Raw genomic sequence first — 19670 nt, 5'->3', positions numbered from 1 at the left:
CTTTTCACTATTTCTTATATTCCACGTATAAGTGAAACCATATGATGATTGTCCTCCTCCGACTGGGTTATTTCACTCAGCATAATACCCTCCAATTCCATCCATGTCGAAGCAAATGTTGGGTATTCGTCCTTTCTGATGGCTGAGTAACATTCCATTGTATACATAGACCACATCTTCTTTATCTACTCATTTGCCGAAGGACATCAAGGCTCCTTCCACAGCTTGGCTATTGTGGACATTGCTGTGAACATTGGGGTGTAGGTGTTCCGGCATTTCACTGCATCTGTATCTTTGGGGTAAATACCCAGCAGCAGTACAATTGCTGGGTCATAGGGGTAGCTCTATTTTAAATATAAGGACCAAACATAAAGTAACATGAACGAGATGTTTCCCCAGTGGGGCCTCCCACAGCATTATGCAACTTGGTTACAAAGGGACATACTCATGCTTTTCTCAAACTTGGTGAACTTCCCTAAGTGGTTTTAGAAGCTCAAATTACATACAGCTTCCTAGTTGTCTTTGAAAACCACCCTTCCTATGAGTGTTGAATTATTGCTGATTGAGTCTTATCCTTGGGTTTTACTGTGTCCTTGCTGACAAGTCCTGGATCCAAGGAAAATATAGAGAAATGCTCTGAAAGCAAACCTGTTCCTACCCATTAGAAAACACTATTATTCAGTGGCTGCCATAGATTCAGGGAAACAATGTGATCCTTTCATCTCTCTATTTCTCTAACAGTCCTCATTGTATCTCCCTTGTCTGTGAATGGGTTCCACCATGCAGGAAGTGACATGGCACAGTGAGCTTAAGAATATTCCTTATTTTTGTTCAGTTGGGTAATACCATGTGTCTATCTCCAAAGCAGCAGGAAAGTGATAGTAACTCATATCACAGTGAAGATGGTTTATTAATCTGATCAGCTCATCTGAACAAACTTTTGTGATTGAAGCAATGTCATACATTTAAATAGTGTGACTTCATGTCAAATTTTTCTATAAGGACCTTTTTGGGGGTAATTATAAAATAAATGGGTAGAGACTCTCACCCCTATTTCCCCAGAATATTTTGGTCTCCTTTGCAAATAAAAACATTTCTAAGGTCACATAGTTAGGTCAAGCTGAAATCTGTCAGACTCCAAAATTTAAGTTTCCTATCAAACTAGGTCATCCATCGGATAAAAGGGGTGCCTGCCTTCTGTGTAAAGTTCTAATTTTTTAAATACTTAAATGCTGCCCCCCAAACAAGCATTTTCTTCACAAATTGGCCATCACATGGAAAGAGTCTTTTTTTTAACTTCTCAGTAATCTCCATAAATTATATTAAATCAGAGCCTGTTTATTAATTATCATATCAGAAAAAAATGCCTATGAAGATTTTTTAGCAAACTTGAAGAATGTGTTTGGAATTATCTGACTTGATTCACAGGGTAATGGTGTATATGAAATTTACTTTGGGGGGCTTCTAAAAGATATAGGCAGCGATTATGTGGATTAACTGAAACTGGGGCACCCAGGAAAAGCCTATGTGACTGCCAGCTGGCAGAGACTGAGGACAGAGGAAACACAGAGGACAAAGAAAACAGAGCAGGTGTCCTATAGTAGCCCCAATCCAGAAGTCACAAAGGGGCACTCCCCCATGCAAGTGTGGCTTGTAGCTGAACTGCTTCTCACATGGGCAGCTCTGTGTGTTGTGGTCTGGGTGAATTGCAGCTGGGATTTATTTACCTACGGATAGTTAGTGATTCTGTAATATCTCAAATTATTTTATCAACAACACTCTAGGTTCTCTTTAGTTGCAAAACCTGGCTTCTCTTATCTGAGGGTTTACTGGCCATTCCCTTAAACTTCTCTGATTCTTCTAATTATTAAGAGAATGGATAGAAATAAGCTAAACAGTGGTAGGCCTCATGCATGGCCATGTGTTAGGAGGTATTTATGGTTAGTAGTAGGGTGACTGTGTCCCACTTCAGGAAAGTCCCCCCACTTAAATCTGTTGTCTGTGCCTAATTATTAATGGTACCTTCTTTCTCCTTCAGAGGTTTGCTCAATAAATTATATGGTCACCCTAACCGTAGCTGATATGACTTTGCAGAACTTGAACCGTGGCCTAAGAGGTCATCGAGCCCTAGAAATCAGGCCTCCAAGTGTCCTGAACTTCAACGACACCCTGGCTCCTGACTGTAGCTTCTACATGAGCTGCTCTTCACTATGTGTTACGACAGAGGCCCCTCCGCACAGCAGAGCAAGCCAGCTAGACAAAAATTTGTGATTCCTGAGGCTGAATTTCTCCATCTTGAAGGCTCACACTTCCTTGACCATGGCTGGTTCCTGGATAGTCTTGCGTTTTGCACTATGGCCAACATGGTGGGTGGGGCTCATCTGAGAAATATGGTATCATCTTCATCCAGCTGCTCCCTCAGGCCTGCTATTGCTGCTCATGATTCTAGATAAAACCTTTTTGTCATCCAAGCCTTCTTACATCAGGGCCAACTCTGCAGGTCCACTTCTCTCCCTAGCCTCCCACGCTAAGACTTACCTGTCATCCAATGAGATGGTTAGTCCACTGAGGACAGACACCACTTGTGGGAATCCTATGTACTCCCAGCATCCTGCGCCTTGGGGATGCTCAATAATTATTTATTGCTAATGTCAGTTTTATTCCCCAGTTTTTAGTGCTGTATAAAATACCTACAAAACGGCATTCTTTATTTTGCCAAAAACGTACATATTTTGTACATTTTTCTTTATCATACTTTTGTATGAAATGAATCAATGCAAAGATTTTTTTAAAGTGTGAAACACTCTGAAAGCTTCTAAAGAAGCTAATATGAGAGTGGGAAATATCAGAAAGGGAGACAGAACATGAGAGACTCCTAACTCTGGGAAACGAAATAGGAGTGGGGAAGGGGAGTTGGGTAGGGGGTGGGGGTGACTGGGTGACGGGCACTGAGGGGGGCACTTGATGGGATGAGCACTGGGTGTTATTGTATATGTTGGCAAATTGAACACCAATAAAAAATAAATTTACAAAAAAAAGAAGCTAATATGAAAATATTTATATATAATTTGAAAATTGTGTTTATCTTGATTAGACTGAAGACAGGAATGGTGTCTTTAGGAGGGCCACGGGTACAATGTATATATGTCACTCAGAAAGGGAAGCAGGACTGAGAAAAGAGTCTTCTCCCCTCAACACTGAGTGGCTTTGTCTGCCATGTTGGCTAATTGCCACCTTGGAGTGCCCTCAGAGTCCTGAGGAGATGGGACCCAGGATAAATATTTGCTTGTTAGTTTCTTGAGGCCAAAGTCTGACGGTTTATTATTTGTCTCTGCTATAACTGAAATGTGGCAGGTGTTTAATAATCTTAAACAGGATGGTGGCAAGGAAGATCCATAGTTTTAGGCACTGTCTAGGAATTTTACACAAGGTGTAGAAAAGGATTAGGAGCGCTACAGGAGGCATTACAAATGGGTTCTCTAGAAACAATTACTCTTTTAGCTTGGGATTGGCCCCATGGCTCTATCCACCTGGAAGACCAGTCCCTAACTAGAGACTAGTTCTTATTCAGAGCACAGCAGAGTAGATTTTATTCAGATCCCCTGGGACCTGACACCTGTTGGCCTTGTTCCCTAATACATCCTGATCTAAGAGAGTTCGTTACCCATACCACCTACTGTCATGTTGTTCTCTGCCTCATTACCCTTTCTCACAGCCCAGGCGCTGTGTTGGCAGAAACCACCCTCCGCCCCAAGAATTCCATCACCTACCCAACCTCCTCTGTGATCCCATATCAACTTGGGCATAATTATGCCAATTGGAATTGCTTATTTGCTTTTTATCTTACAGTAAGCTCTGTAAGTCAAGAAACTTGTCAGCTTCACCCTGGTGGCCCCCCCAGTCCAGCAGAGTTTTGGGCATAACTTAGGTACTCAATGAAAGTTTGTGCAACTGAACTGAGCCTGTCTACCTACTGGTGAACATCGCTCTGTATTAAAATGGTATGGATGAGGAGTTAAATATTACTATGGATTTGGTGCTTTCCATCTTATCTTCTTTAAAAGACTAGAGCCTAAATTTAGACAGTTCCTTACTAGTGTTTTTATTTGTAACTAGATTGAGGATTTTCAGGGAAAGAAAAAGAAAAGTTGACCTATGAGTTTGTTCTTTTCACCCAAAATCATCTTCTGGAAGGATGATCCCTCAGAGCCAAGATCAGAGATAATTGTGCCTCTCTCAGAAACCCCCAGGTTATTTTTAAGTAAAACAAAATGGAATGATTATAAAAGATTATGTTTGGAAATATAATTATTTCCTAACTTCTGAGCACATGCCTTGAGAGTGTTTCTTTGAATACATGCACCGACAAATATTCCATTAAAGGATAGACATGTTTACAACAAAAACATTTCAGTGCAACAAGGTTATCCACTTGACAATTTCTCAGAGTACATTGTAATTATATAGTGTAATTAAAAAATCTGATTACCAAAAAAAGCCACATGTAAATTCTAATTATTTCCCAAAGCATACATATTTAAAAACCCTAATTTAATGTAAAGTGAAGCAAAGTTAGGATATCTAAACTCAAGAATCTTTTTGGCATTTTCTTGAGAAAGGGACTGATAAGACATCATCAAGAAAAAGTTTGAAAATAAATACTACCTTTTATTACCTCACCAAAATATAAACAAATAATTGTATACATCCATGCAATTGACCAGCCAGTGGCTAACTACTGTTATGTGAGATACTTCAGCCATATTTCAGAAATTTCAAAATGATAACTCACCTTTCATAGGAATAATTAGACAAGGCAGATATCAATTATGCAGAGACATTACAAGGATGATCTGTTGCCACTTAGCCATTATTCTAAAGGGGTATCTCTCTAGCAAATAGGACACCATCCCAGCTCTATTACTGTTAGGCGGTCACAGTCTCCAAGTAAAAACGTTCAGTACTATGGAGGCACTTCAAAGAACTATCCGTTATACCTATTAACCTGAAGCCATGTTAGTTACATTCAAGGGTTCTAGAATAAAGTACATAGACTGGGAAAGTTTTGCTCTTATTTGTCTTATGTGGTGATAGAATTGAAAGGATGTAAAAAGATCTAAGTTCATTCAATAACTATTTTCAGAAGATCCCTAAACACGGTGCAGGACAGAGAAAGACACTGCATGGTTTCCTGCCCTAAAGCAATTTAGAGACTAATTTGGAAGATGTGATTTAAGCATGAACAACAATTACCAAACAGCAAATGCAATCCATTTTCAAGAAATGTTGGAGGAGATTAGGAGGTACCAAATAGGGGGTTTTGGAGTGGTGGAAAGGGTCAGTCTTCCTGCCTACATAGAGCTGGCTTCCAGGTCATAAATGTTGCAAATGCAGGTTGCAGGATTCATTTGTACTCCACGGTCTTGATGAAAGCCCTGATTTCAGAGGAAAACATCCCTGGCCTGTGCTGATAAAATGGACAGAGTGATGCCAAATGGAACTTGTGATTCCATTTTGATTCAAGGACCTCTTGCCTTGGAACAGTGAAAATCTGAGTCTTCAGAAAAATTTCCCTGGTAAATAGACCGTGGACTCTTCTGCCAAAAATAAACAAATGGAAGGGCCATCAAGCATGTAGTATGGGAGAATTAAGTTGAGAAAAATGCATCCGAAGGTGAGATTTTTAAGTTCCCAAGCTTGGGAGAGAACTATGAAACTGCCCTGATTTCAAATATTTCTGATAACATGCCACATATGAAAACAAGCCTGAAATTCAGAGGGATCAAGACCCTGGTGAAATTCCTAGCTCTACTTAATTTCTGTTGAGGCAGAGAAAATTCAGGAGAAATTCTCTTCATTTTGACACTTCTATTTGAGGTATTCTAAAACACAGCATGAATTCAAATGTACAATCTCTAAACACAAAAAACAAAAATGAAAAGATTTTCTAACACTTCAGTCTTCTTCCTTTCATTTATATAACTTATTTAGAAAATATTTAAATGTATATCTTTTAACAATTAAATACCCTTGCCACATTTTTGAAATGTGCTAAGTTGTAGCTTACATGCATAAAGAAAGTTCTGAGTATGGTGGAAATCTGTTCCTTTTGCTCTCTTAGCATTGTTTTCCCCATTTATAAAATGATATTATTTCTCTTTAAGGAATGGTCTTGTCCTCATTGTATGTGCTTCTGCTAGACTACTAATCAAAGGACACTACCCTTCTCCTCCACGATAAAAATGGGGAGAGAGTGTTCAGGCCAAGCCCATCAGAGTATGCCATTGTGCTGGTCACATTGAATGGTCAATTAGAATCCTTCACCAAGATTTTATAGAGAAACTATTTTCTCCTAGGGTGATTAAGGTGCAATGATGTAATTCTGGCCTCTCAGGCTCTAGTTGCAAAAGGATGCTCATTAACTGTAGGAGAGAATGAAGCAAATAATCAAGAGAAAGAGAGAAAAAGCAGAGACAGAGATGAAGAAGAAAGAGAGTGTGAGCCTGTATGCATGTAGAAGGTAATTAAAGCCCTGAGGATGTATAAAATTATCCACAGCAGAGCATTAAGCCTGGGAAGAGAGTGCAACAAGAATGAGACTTCCTTGAATCGCTATGCTGTACACCTGAAACTTAAAAAAAAAATTCATGTCACATTTTGAGTCTCTTGCAGTCTCTGAGCCCAAATTCATCCTTGAATTTCTCAACCAGATGAACCATTTATTTGTTTAAGCTGGCTTGAGTTGGGTCACTTTTCATTTATAGCAGAAAGAATCCAGCCTCATACATAAGGTTAAAACTTCATATTGTTAATCTCATCCCTACTAAAGAGGCAATAAAAATCATCCAACCATCCATCCATCCATCCATTCATTCATTCATCCATGTATACAGTGAACATCTAATGAAAACTTGCTATATTCCAGGCTCTGTGCAGAGCACTTTGGATGATGTGCTAAGATGACTCTAAGACATGATCCCAACCCTCAAGAAGTTTTCAACCCTTAGAGGAGCAGATAGATATGTGAATGGATCATTCACGATGAAATGAGAGATTTAAAAAATATGGACGTGAGTACACACCTGTAGATATACAGGATCAATACACCTGCCTAGAAGTCAGAGAACTGGGCATTAAAGTAACAAGCAGAGCTGTATAGGCAAAGATGGCTTGAAGAAGGAGCTGGAATATTTGAACAAACGTGTAATGCTTTGAAAATGTCTGGTACTTCTGGAGATTGGTGAAGACACTATCATTGTGGTAGAAAGATGTAGCACAGGGAGTGAACTTTGGATAATCCTAAAGGCAGCACAAAATGGATAGAGATGTTTTTTTTTTTTTAACTTTACACATTGTTTTATCTTCTTTTGGGAAAAGCATGATTAGCTTCTTTTTAGGAACCTAACTGTGGTGTCTGTATGGAGGTTCATCCTTCATCAGAGCTGAGGAGAGTGGGCTAGAGAGACAATAGTCCAAGCTCAAGGGTGTGAGGTTCAGAAGCTGTGCAGTCTTCAAGAGACATTTAGGAGATTGATGGGACTTGGTATTAACTACAGAGGTGGGTAGAGCAAGAACTGAACCCACGATTTGTAACTTGTATTTCCAGGAGGATATTGGAGGTGTCAGTCAAGATCAGAATCGTAGGGGGAAGAACAGGTCTAGGGGAGAAGATAATGAATCATTTTTTGGACATACTAGTTTGTGGGCTGTGGAAGAGGTGATGTTTAATAGGCAGCTGTTAACGTGGGCATAGAACTTGGAGTGTCTTAGCAACCAGAGATAGGGTTTCAGGAAGTTTTGAAAATGTAGAGGGTAATTAAAGTCCTGTAGGCTGGATGAGATTATCCACAGCAGAGCATTAAGACTGGGAAGAGAGTGCCTCCAGAATGAGACTTCCTTGAATCACTATGCTGTACACCTGAAACTAATACGACACTATATGCAAACCATATTGGAATTAAAATAAAAAAAATCAGGACAAAAAAAAATGGAAACTTGGGTTATTTTAAATATGAAAAAAAAATGAGACCTCCAAGGGAAACATTAATATTTGAGGAATAGGAAGGGGAGGAGCCAATATTATACAGAAAGGAAATGAGAATCAACACCCAACACATAGAAGGGCTCCTCTTATATTTTTGAATAAATGAATGAATGCATGATAAGACATTAGGACTGTAGACATTAGGAGAGAAAAGAATTTTGAAAGTAAGTAGTGAACTGTCCCTCCCTGATATTTAAACATGAAATGGTAAATAAAATGGGAGAGAAAATTACAAATGATTAAAACTGATCTCCTATTTCAATATTTCCCCAATATTTTTTTAATCAATTACATCTGATAGCTCTATAGTTTGTAGAATTAGATCTAACATTTGCCTGGGTGGGAAGAATCAGAACATGCTCCAGGTATTCAAGAAAGAGCTCATTACTAAGATTATGATGCTTCTGCGTTGAAGAACAGCCTTACTGTGTTCCAGGGGACTTGTCGCACTAGCTGTTTTGTCATCGACATTCATGCCAAAGGTTCCCACTGAGTCAATATCTGGAGCAGAGCACAAGCCTTAAAGTTAGTACTCAGATGGGGTTGCCATGGCACACTCCACCACCTTTGGAAAAAGAAAGTGTTTGCTTACTGGATGTCAGGCTTCTTGATTTTAAGAATGTTCTTCTCTGTTCATTGGAGGAATAGCTGACATTTTCTTCATGCTACAAATTGGAGACAACTGGGGGCTAAAAGGTTTATAAAAAAAGGAAAAAAAAATCTTTTTACAGCATCTTTTATAAACGGTGACAATTGCATCTGGGTAATTATTCATTTAGTTTCAGGGTTTCAGGAGATCAAATAGAGGGAGCATGATTCATGAAATTTAAATAGTAGCAGGTAAAGTCAGATCTGTGACAGGGAGCAGGAGGCTGCCATGCTGCAATTAGAGATTTCTGGATCATGGGGTATAGAAGGTGAAGCTAATTAAAATGGCTGCAACTGCAGGCCGTGGCCTTGCTCAGAAGACCTTAAATATTCTTGAAATTTAGTTGGCACATTTAAATGATTAACTCAGATGGTGCTCCAACTTGTTCAAGTAAAAGTTGTCAGTAGGTCACAAACCATGGATATTGGGCATAAAAACTTAGAAAAACATAGGTGGGTCAGAAAATGACTTGATAGGTCTTTCTGAAATAATAGCTAACACATGCATTGAACCTACCAGATACACTGTACTGCTCCAGGTACTTTAGTTGTTCACTTAATTCTTTCAACAACTCTGTGAGCTGAGAATCATTATTACCCTCATTTTGCAGATGGGGACGTGAAAGTGCAGGGAGTTAAGGAATTTGTCTGATGCCATACATATAGCCAGTACGTGGCATAACCAGGGGTTCAAACCCAGGTTCTTGAGCCAGAGTCTGAATCCCAAGAAGTCTGAGAATGGTATGCATTATTCTCTGATTGAAGAGTTTCATGCAGGGAAAAGTGCCTTGTAAACTATAAACACTATTACAACAGAAGGAAGGAAACATGGAAAAGAAGACAAGGAGAGGAGGAGGAAAAGCATTAAGATTAAAGAAGGAAGTAGACAAGGGAGAGGTAGAAGAGAAAGAGGAAAATTGGTCAAATAAAAGGTAGTAAAAGGTTGACACCTCAATGTACTGGCAGCATCAAGACTGGCTCATCCAGCCACGTGTCTGGCACTGTGCATATTGTCCGGTTGGATTTCCTATTGTCCTACATACTCCTCCCTCTGGTTGGGATGACACCCGTGACCCCAGAATCACTGCTGGTTCTTTGAGTTCCTGCTGCCCTGAGTGTGTTTCCTTTCCCTCTCTCAGATTTCCTCCATACACACCCATCTTCTCTGCCTTCAAAAGCCACATCAAGTCTAGCCCATCCTGACAAATCTCTGTGGACTACTTCAACTTTTAGTGATTTTTGAACCACTTTAAAAACCTAGATTTTTAGAATTTGACCGTCTTTAGTCATTCTCCAGTTCAAATTGTTCATTTTACAAACGAGGGAAACTGGGGCCCATGGAAGAGAAGTAGTTCGCCCAAGGCCACCAGCTACATGTGACAGTGCCAGAAGCCATTCCGGTTCTCCTTCACACCACATGGCTGCCTCGCATTGTTCAAGCTGATTGTTGCTACTTCTCTCTTTAACTGGTCTGTCACACTCATGAACCGGGGCCAGGTCTTCCTTGACTTGGGTGTCATCTGCTTCATGTAGCACAGTGTTGCACATAGTAGGTGCTCCACAAATGATTGACTAAGTGCTAATGAACTTTCTCTTTGTATGTAAGAAAACTTCAGAAATAGTAAGTAAAGTTAAAAAGAGACCATCAGTTCTGCTCTAGTGCAGAATAAATATTTTCTGTGGCATTTCCCTAAAAGCAGTTATAACTCATACATATAAGAGATTATCTTCAATTTTTAAAAATAAATGTGTCTTAATAATAATTCAAATCAGTGCATCCTCATTAGCCCTTTTTGTGTTCTGTTATGCAAACAGAATTCTTGTCTCTTTCTCAGGGCAGCAGGAAACCTATCTGGTGACAAAATATATGAATTTTCCTTTCTTAAGTTTCTCCACAAATGGTAAATAGAGCAAAGGAACATCTTAAACCATGCCACCAAAGGCCTCATTAAACCCTTGCTGGCAATTGATCAAGATTAATGTGTGGGTATATTCACCGGACAAAGGGCATGGATGGCTCTTACTTATTAAACATAACAAATTACAAGGAAATAAATTGGTTCATTACCTTTAATTGGAGCATCCCCAATTGACCACATCATCAGGGTCACATACGACAACAGATAGGAACTTTGGGCAGATACCATTCTATACTCCACATTTATCAATTATCCCAATAGCAACATTGATAACAAGCAGTAATCATACTCTTAAAGCATTACCAATAGTATTGTGAAAGCAGAAATCACAAGAAGAGGCAAGAGAATGAGCGCCAGACCACAGGGACATGAGGAGACAAGAGAATGTCCTTTAGTTCTCATGGAAACACATATTCTAAAATATTTCCAAAGTGGATTGCAAAAGGAGACCAAGAAGGCAACAGGCATTAAGAAACTATTACATGCCATGTTTTGTCCCTTTCACATATGTGACTTTGTATCATCTTCACCAGCCGCTCATGCAGTAGATATTTTTCTCTCTTTTAAAGTGAGGATACTAAAATTTCAAGAGGTGAAATTGTCTACATTTGTAAATGGTGAGCCTGGATTCAAACCCAGATCTGTATGACTGCAAATATCACAGTGGATACTGCTGGTTTCCTGGGACATGATCACCACAATTCTTTGTTCTCAGGACAAAGGGATCCAAACAGCTTTGTGTTTCAGTGGCACCTGGCCTTCCTACCAGCCCTAGGCAGTCGGTCTTGATTAGTCTAGCAACCTATTGCCAGTGTTCGACTTATCAGTTGACAATGACCCAAACCTGGCCAATAAAACAGAAGGGGTGGTCTGCTCTGGGGGCTTCTGGGAAGATTCCTCTTGCTCTTAAAAATAGACCCACAGAAAAGGGATACTCTTTGGCCTTTAGATACTGTTGTCACCTGTAGTCAAGAGGGATATAACTGACCTGCTGACATTAAGAGGGAGAAATGGCAGAGAGTACCTGGGTCGATGATCATGCATTTAAATTACTGAATTCACGGGGCACCTGGGTGGCTCAGTGGTTGAGCGTCTGCCTTCGGCTGGGGTCCTGATGCCGGGATCCTGCAGTCGAGTCCCGCATTGGGCTCCCTCCCTGTAAGGAGCCTGCTCCTCCCTCAGCCTGTGTCTCTGCCTCTCATGAATAAATAAATAAAATCTTTTTAAAAAAATTGCCAAATTCACTGGCTGCTCTATTCCTATCCTTCCTGTTAGGTGAAATAATGCATTCTCCTTTTTGCTTAGGCTACTTTCAGCTTTGCAGCCCAAACATGTTCCCAGATATAAATGTCATGTCCCTTCAACAATGCTGAGATTGAATTAGAAACAAAACAAAGCACTGCTGCCTGACAGAGTTCATAGGTAAGCTGAAATTGTCCAAGGCATGTGAGGAAACAAGTGTCTCAAAGAAAGCAGCAAAGGACAGTCAGATAGAAAATGATGAGCATGTTTATAGTGACTGCCCTGGGCCAAAGTCTGGATGCCAACTCCATGTTTCACTTCCAATGACACCTTCCTCCAAGAAGCTTGAGGCACTTAGGGCAGAGGGAGCCCTTTGTTTTAGGGAGGTTCTGATTGAATGTATTCTCTTTAGTCCTTTATTTCTCCTTACAGAAGGTAGCAGCCTTGTGGAATGGGTCCAATCTTGTGAAAGGAGTAAAAATTGGCCAAGCTACAAACATATCTTGCCATCCCTTCCTCCTGCCTGCATATTCCATGGTCTGTGTGCATTGCCCAGTTCACAGAGTAAATAAAACTTGCCACCATGTGGAATTGGTTCCTTAAAAACCAGTCTTGTGGGTCCCTGATACTTGGCAAGACTGGCCCAGGTTCTTGCAGCTCTTTTAAGTAGAATGGGTACTCCCTGGAGCTGCTGTGAAGGTGCTCTGGGCATGTTCACAGGAAACAAATGATAAATATTAGAGTCGCCTCATGTTGTAGGTCCTTTCGGTTCTGGACCAAGGCTGAATTTCTGCAAAATAAGAGTATATATAGATATAATTACACTGACATACAAACAAAGCAAAAGGACTGACAAAAAAAAAAAAACCCAAAAACAAATGAACAGTGAGTGCTGCGTAGAATTAATGGAAAAACTCAAGATGACATAGCCACTTAGACATGAGTGCAAATCCTTGCTAAGCTCTGTGACCTTAGGTAACTTATCTAGACCTTCTTCCTTTAAGTTTCCTCATCTGTTTGTTGGAGGTAACAGTAACCAGTGTCATGGGAGGGATCTAAGGTTTGGAGGCATGATTACCATACTCCCTAAGCACTCACACCATACCTCCTGCCCTAACACAGGCACTGGATTGAATCAGCTAATTTAAACAATGCTAGGAGGCAGATATTTTCTTCCTTGGGCCATTTTGCACTTGTGGAAATTGAGGCCTAGGAAAGGACAAATAATTTTCCAGAAGTCAGACAGCTACTGAGATGGAAAGAAGGGTTGAATGAGGTTCACTGACCCCATTCACATAAGCACTGACCAGGTGCTGTGCACAGAGCTGAATGTCCCACCTGGCTCAAGCTCTCCCTTGGGGGATCTACCCGAGGAGGGAGCTTTCTTTTCCCCATTTCTGTGTGCTGACCCATTCTAGTCATAGCCTACTCACTGGCTTCTGCCAGAATGTTTTCTTCTTCATAATCTGGCCCCAAAGTAAGTTAATAGTGTTGGGCAAACTTTTGTATCCAAATTTAAGCCTTCTTTGATTTTGAAGGGATTTCTTCTTTCCAGTGAGATCATCGGTTATATTAAAAGCTAACGTTGAAGCTGCTAATAGGAGAAGCCATTGAGACAAAGGCCTCTGCCCCAAGCAAAATTATCCAATTAGAGGCCATCAGTGTGCTGGGACGGGGGTGCCTCTTTTGCTTTCTGGGTGGCCACACACCCTCCCCACCACTTCACAGACTCAGCCCACCATGTGCCTCTCCTGCCTTCATCTCCAATTAGTGGCTGTCAGGGAAAAGCCTAGAGCTGTTTGCTCTTCCCCCTCGCCAACCCCAACCCACCCCAAAACTTGATAAACTCCAACCAGCAGCTTTGTGACTGGTCCCTTGGGCTGAGTGATCCTGGGAAAAGCCAGAAGTAAAGTGACCTTTCCCTCTCAGCTCAGGGATGTCGTAGGAAGCCAGACAAGTGCTGCTTCATGTGGCCTTGGTGGTTGTGAACAGAGCAGGACTTCCTGGCCGAGACGACCTGGGGGAGCCTGGCCGGAGACCAGGGTAAGAGGTCTGAGTAGCGTGTGGACATTCCTTCTAGCAATTGTGTGGGGTCAGTTTTAGGAGGATTGGCCCCAGGAAATTCCTTCCCGCTGGCTTACCTGATGAGCTGTCCTAGTCGGCCACAAATCCACTTGGGGTGAAGATTCCCACGCTGAAGGCTAATCATGCCTTCATTTGAATTTATATGATTTGCTGGTTCTGCAAAACCCTTTCTCTAACCGACCGCACATTTACAATGTCTTGTTCCTGTGCACTGCCTGCACGCCCTGAGCTGTGTCAAGCACTGTTAACATCTAGGAGCTTTGCTCAAGGTGGATGTTTCCAATCATCTGGGTGGCATGGTTTTCCTTTTCCTTTCACTCCTCTGGGATTGAAATTTTTACTTGCCTTTTTCTTTCTCTCTGCCTCCCTTCCTCCTTTCTTCTCCAGCATTTGCCTTAGCCTACTCATGTAGCCGTTGTTTAGTTTCTACTACTGTCATCCTTGGTCTTTAAAGATAACCTGACAGTAGAATATGGTTTCTTTGTGTCCTGGGTGTGATGGCATGACTGTGAGCCCTGGTTTCCTCTGACAGTCCATTCTCAAGTCAGCTACAGAATGGGGGCCTCCAGGTCCCGCAGGTAAGGCTGATGCTTAGGTAAGCGGGTATAACCCAGGGAGTCCCAGAAATTGTGACACACAGCTGGGGGTGGGTCACACTGCCTGACCAGCCTAATATTGCCTTCACAGGAAAGGCTTCTCTAAACCTACTCTAGCCTGACTCCTCTGCCCTCCCATGGCATCCTTTGTATTGTTCTTACCCTTCTTGCCTGCCTATCTTTCCAAATAGACAAGTGAGATCCTTGTGAGCAAAGGCTAGATGTTCAATATCTCTGTATCCCTAGAGCCTAGTATATTATCTGCCAAATAATGAGTGCCAGTAAAATGTTTGTTGATTCAATAAATTAATGAGGTGGACCTGTGAATTCTCTCTGGAAAACATGAGTTAGATCTCACTTCAGGGCAGCCTAGGTGGCTCAGCGGTTTAGCGCCACCTTCGGCCCAGGGTGGGATCCTGGAGACCTGGGAATGGAGTCCCACATTGAGCTCCCTGCATGGAGCCTGCTTCTCCCTCTGCCTGTGTCTCTGCCTCTCTCCCGCTCTCTTTCTCTCTCTGTGTCTGTCATGAATAAATAAATAAAATATTTTTTTTAAAAAAAGATCTCACTTCATTTTTTTCTCTTTGGGAAGAAATGCCCAGGCTCTATCAATACATAATTGAAAAAGTGATGGATATAGCACATAATAAAATAAGTGATATTAATTAGTTTAAATTTAATTTTAATTAGTTTTTAGAATTAATTTAAATTATCCCAAGGCACTTTATTTGGAAACTATTAAACTATTAAACTATATATGCCCAATAGGCCATCAAACAAGAAATAACAGAGGTTTTTTTCTGTTTGTTTTCAGAAAAGACTGTTAGAAAGACGTATCCGTGTTACTTGCTATGCATCTCAAGTTCTGGGTTATTTTAGTGATTAGGTACATATCAGGTATAAGTGATACCCTAAATGCTACAAAGTTATAAAGATGAAGAAGAGGAAATTTAAGGCATAGCCACAGAAACCCGAGAAAATGCATGTAAAGCTATTCTTAAAGGTATGCATGTTTAAACTGTGTTTATAGACTGTGTTGTTGACTTACAACCCTGCTTCTTTGGTCTTTGGAGTCAGCTGGTATCTCCACTTTTTCAGTGCTCTGTACTGCATTCTTGTATTTTTTAAAAGATCTACTTATTTATTATTTTAAAGTGAGAAAGAGTGAGCATGAGAGTGTGCAGGGGAAGGGGCAGAGGGAGAGAATCTGCAGCAGACTCCAAGCTCAGCCTGCAGTGGGGTAGGGCTCTATTGTATGACCCCAAAATCATGACCCATGCTTGAAACCAGGAGTCAGAGCTTAACCCACTGTGCCACCCAGGTGGCCCTGCACTACATCCTTAATCTCTGCCTCTTTCTAGCTTCCAGCTTTGCCTGGTCTCTTGCGTAATCTCTTTTGTTAATTGTAGCATGCCTCTTACATCCATGAACTTACATGGTTTTTGCAATTTCATGGATGATATATCCTTTCCCTAAGAACAATCCTAGAATTTGCTGCAGAAAAATTCTCAGGCTACTTTTACGAACTTTGTAATGGGTTGCTACCAGCTGACAACATTTTATCTTGCTTTCCTTGAGAGGAAACAAGCATGCCCTTTCACATACAAGCAAACTTTGCTTTGCAATGCTAACCTGGCACAAATCATGGTTCCTGGTATTGGTCTGTGAAAGGGAAAAGGCATGAGGATGAGAGTTCCTATTTATTAAATATATTGAAAATAAATAGTTGACAAATTAACGTGTGTGTGTGTGTGTGTGTGTGTGTTTAGAGTGCAAACAATGGACTACATGAATACTTCCTTGAGTTGAACTCACCTTGCCAGTCACTCAGCTCTCTGGCAGTTAACAAAAAGGTTTTAAGATAGAAAGTGGACTATTTAGCCTTCATTAATCATTCATAGTGTTCAAACACATCATCCAGTAACTGAAGAGGGGCTAATGGTAGCTAAGCTTGAGTCTGTTGTCAAAAGTAGGTTTAACTTTCTATGAACTCACTGGCCACAAAGAATGCTGCCTGTTTACTATTCCAAATGTCACCAGCTAGGAGCAAACGGATGACTACTAATGGTAATTAAATACCTCTGAAGCCATTTGTACCGATAACAAAGAGTTACTGTCAGAACTTGAATGAAGTCCATCTGCCCATTTTAAAAGAATGTTAACATTATATAAGTGATAAAGCAGACAGCAACAACTAAATAAATAGACAAATAAGTTTGGTGATAACATTTCTCTAGATGAACACTTGGTTTCTTTCCTTTGGAAATGAGAGATGAATGAAAATATTCTGTAGTCCTCAGTTGTTTCAATCCCACTTTGGTCCACGAAGTAATTAGAAGGAGGTTTTTCGTAAAGGTCTTCCATCTGTATTCTCAAAGCTGCGGAAAGAATTGTTTGAAATTCTATTTGAAATTTTTTTTTCTTTCTACCTTGCAAACTTCCAAGATTCAGTTTCTGCCATTGGCTATTTAATTTAATGCATATGCTCTCATCTCCTTAAGTGAAGGGGGAAAAAAGTATGGATTATTCTGCTTTCCGTCCTTACAGCACAGAACCCCACAGTTGGTCCTTCTTGCACAGATGGATTGACAGCCTGGGGTTTTTCTTTGGTGGGCTCATCTATTCAGCTGCCCCTGAGGCTCCTGCAAGGGGCTGGCTGACTTCTGTTGGCTGTCCACCGAGGTTTCCTCTGCATCTTCATCTTTCTCTACTGTGACAAGACAAAATATGAAAAGATATTGCATGAAAGAACCAAAAGGTGAAGGATATCTAAATGCTTTTGAAATACACCTAAAATCCTAGAGCTGCTGGAATAAAAGTGCCCAGAGGGTTCTGAGAGGGAGCTAATGCATTCATCAAGCCTTTGGAAAGGCAGTTTCTTATAAAGGTATGGACTTCATTAAATCAGCTCTCTTTTACCAAGAGGTAGAAGTACCTGTATATCTGATGGCTCAGTTCTAGTGGGAAGAAAAAGTGGTAGGTGAAGAAGAGGAAGAGCAAGGGCATTGGTAGCAATTGTGCAGTGGGAGGTGGATGAGTAGTGAGAACTTGGACATTTATCCATGTCCTTACCCAATGCTTAAAGGGGCACTGGAGTAGGAACGACAACCATCTTGAAGACACAGAGATCAGAGCTAAGAAAGAAAAATGAGTGTATAAAATCTAAAACGGCAGCCTGTATCAATTAGGCTTTTTATGTTCCAAATAACAGAAAACTTGAACTGTTTAAAACAATAGGAGGATTTATTGACTTATATAACTGGGAAGTCTAGAGGTAGGGCGGACTCCAAGATTGGTTTGATCTAGCTCAACAATGTCCCTAAGGACTCTGTCTCTTTGCTCTGCCTTTTGTTCATGGTGTCAGTTTTATCCTGAGCCTGATTTCACACATGGTTGCAAGATGGCTGCCAGCAGCTCCGGGGACTGCGTTCTTTCTCACATGTGCCCAGAGAGAGACAGAGAGAGGTAGAGTGTCTTTCTTCTAACCGAACAAAAGTCCTGGATTTTAGTATGATAGGACCAGTATATCAATTCCACATGGTTCTCAAGAAAGGAGACATCCCATCAAGGCAATGTTTTCCCTGCTTCCTTAATAGAGTTAGGTCATGTTGGTTTTGCGAATGGGCTCAAACTGAATAGCAATGTAGTGCTCACATCTAGAACTGGGGATGAGGGGTCAATGCCCCTCAAACTGCAAAATGGTGGTGGTGAGGAGAAGAGCAATGAAATAGATGTGGCAAGGCAGTTCATAATGTATTGCCATGATCCTAGTATATCAATTCCGCATGGTTCTCAAGAAAGGAGACATCCCATCAAGGCAATGTTTTCCCTGTTTCCTTAATAGAGTTATTTAAGAAGAATTTACAGTATTTCTCAAAGTGTTGCTCATGGACTAAAATGATAAGGGTTGCTTAAATGCAGATTCCTGGGCTCTTCCCAAGACCTTCTGAGTCATAATCTGCGTGAGTGACAGCTGGGAATTTGCACTTAGGGCAAGCTTTCTGGGTCATTTTTATGCCACTCTGAATATGGAAATTTCATAGAAACTTACTCAGAGGTAAAAGTAACACAGGACTCTCATCTTGCTTTAGAATTTGATAGTTTCTTATAGTACCTTCATAAACGGTCTTGACCAAAAATAGCTACCAATAGTTGCCACCCTAATAACATCTCACATTAATATGGACCTTGTTTTATCTTAGTAAAATGTAAAACTCTTTTATTAAAGGTATCTATAAAATGATTTATATATTTTTGTTCAGGGAATAAGTCTAGCTTTTTGGCATCTTGTAGGCAAAAAAAAGAATTATGCACTGCATTTTTCTCTTTTTAAGGGATGTTTTTAAAATTATCCACATGTACTTAAACTTCATCTTAACTTCCTTTTGGACCTAGCGATGGGTATTGCCATACTTAACAAACATTGACTGAGAGACATGCATTTCTACTACATTTGGAAAAAGGGCAAGTACTTCTAATTTTATGTGGCTTTACTATATCAAGTAAAAATTCATTTTTCTCTTAAGAAAGATGAAAAGAAGAATGAGATTTTTGTCTTCTGGCTAAACAATGATTTATTGGTAAAACTTTTCTTCACAAAATTACTTTGAGTAATATTTCCTCATATACTGAGATAGATGAATAGCATTATCTTTATTATCTTATATTATCCTGGTGATGATGATGAGTCTCAAAGCATGAAGAATCCAGTGAGTTTTCTGAAGGGTTGAGAACAATTTTAGGAACAAGATTTCTACATGAATTATGTGCATAGATTTTGAACATATTTTTTCATTCAAATATGTTATTGTGTGTCTAATATATACTATGCTGCTTTGCTAAATATTGAGGATACAGTCATCAGTAAAACATTCGTGGTACCTGCTCTCATAGAATTCATCATCTAGTACTATACCATTCAATATGGTAGCCACTAGCCACATATGGCTATTTATATTTAAATTTGAAATAAATGCAATTAAAATGTTTTCAGTTGTATTAGCAACATGTCAAGTGCTAAACAACCACATGTGGCCAGTGGCTGTAGTATTGGGACAGTGCAGATACAGAGTAGTTCCATCATTACAGAAGATTCCATTGAACAACAAAGGTAGTAGAATCAAATAAACTTCCCTG

The 19670-nt window shown here is 40.3% G+C and overlaps 1 long non-coding RNA gene across 1 annotated transcript in view; it reads left to right on the top strand.

Moving 5' to 3' along the window:
* The window catches only part of LOC140622410 (uncharacterized), a 64098-nt gene that overhangs the window by 7724 nt on the left and 36704 nt on the right, over window positions 1–19670 (top strand). The gene's annotated exons all lie outside the window — the stretch shown is intronic.

The sequence above is a fragment of the Canis lupus genome, chromosome 31, assembly GCF_048164855.1.
Source record: "Canis lupus baileyi chromosome 31, mCanLup2.hap1, whole genome shotgun sequence".
NCBI classification, from domain to species: domain Eukaryota; kingdom Metazoa; phylum Chordata; class Mammalia; order Carnivora; family Canidae; genus Canis; species Canis lupus.
The sequence above is the reverse complement of the archived record's forward strand: the minus strand, read 5'-3'. Positions and strand labels throughout refer to the sequence as shown.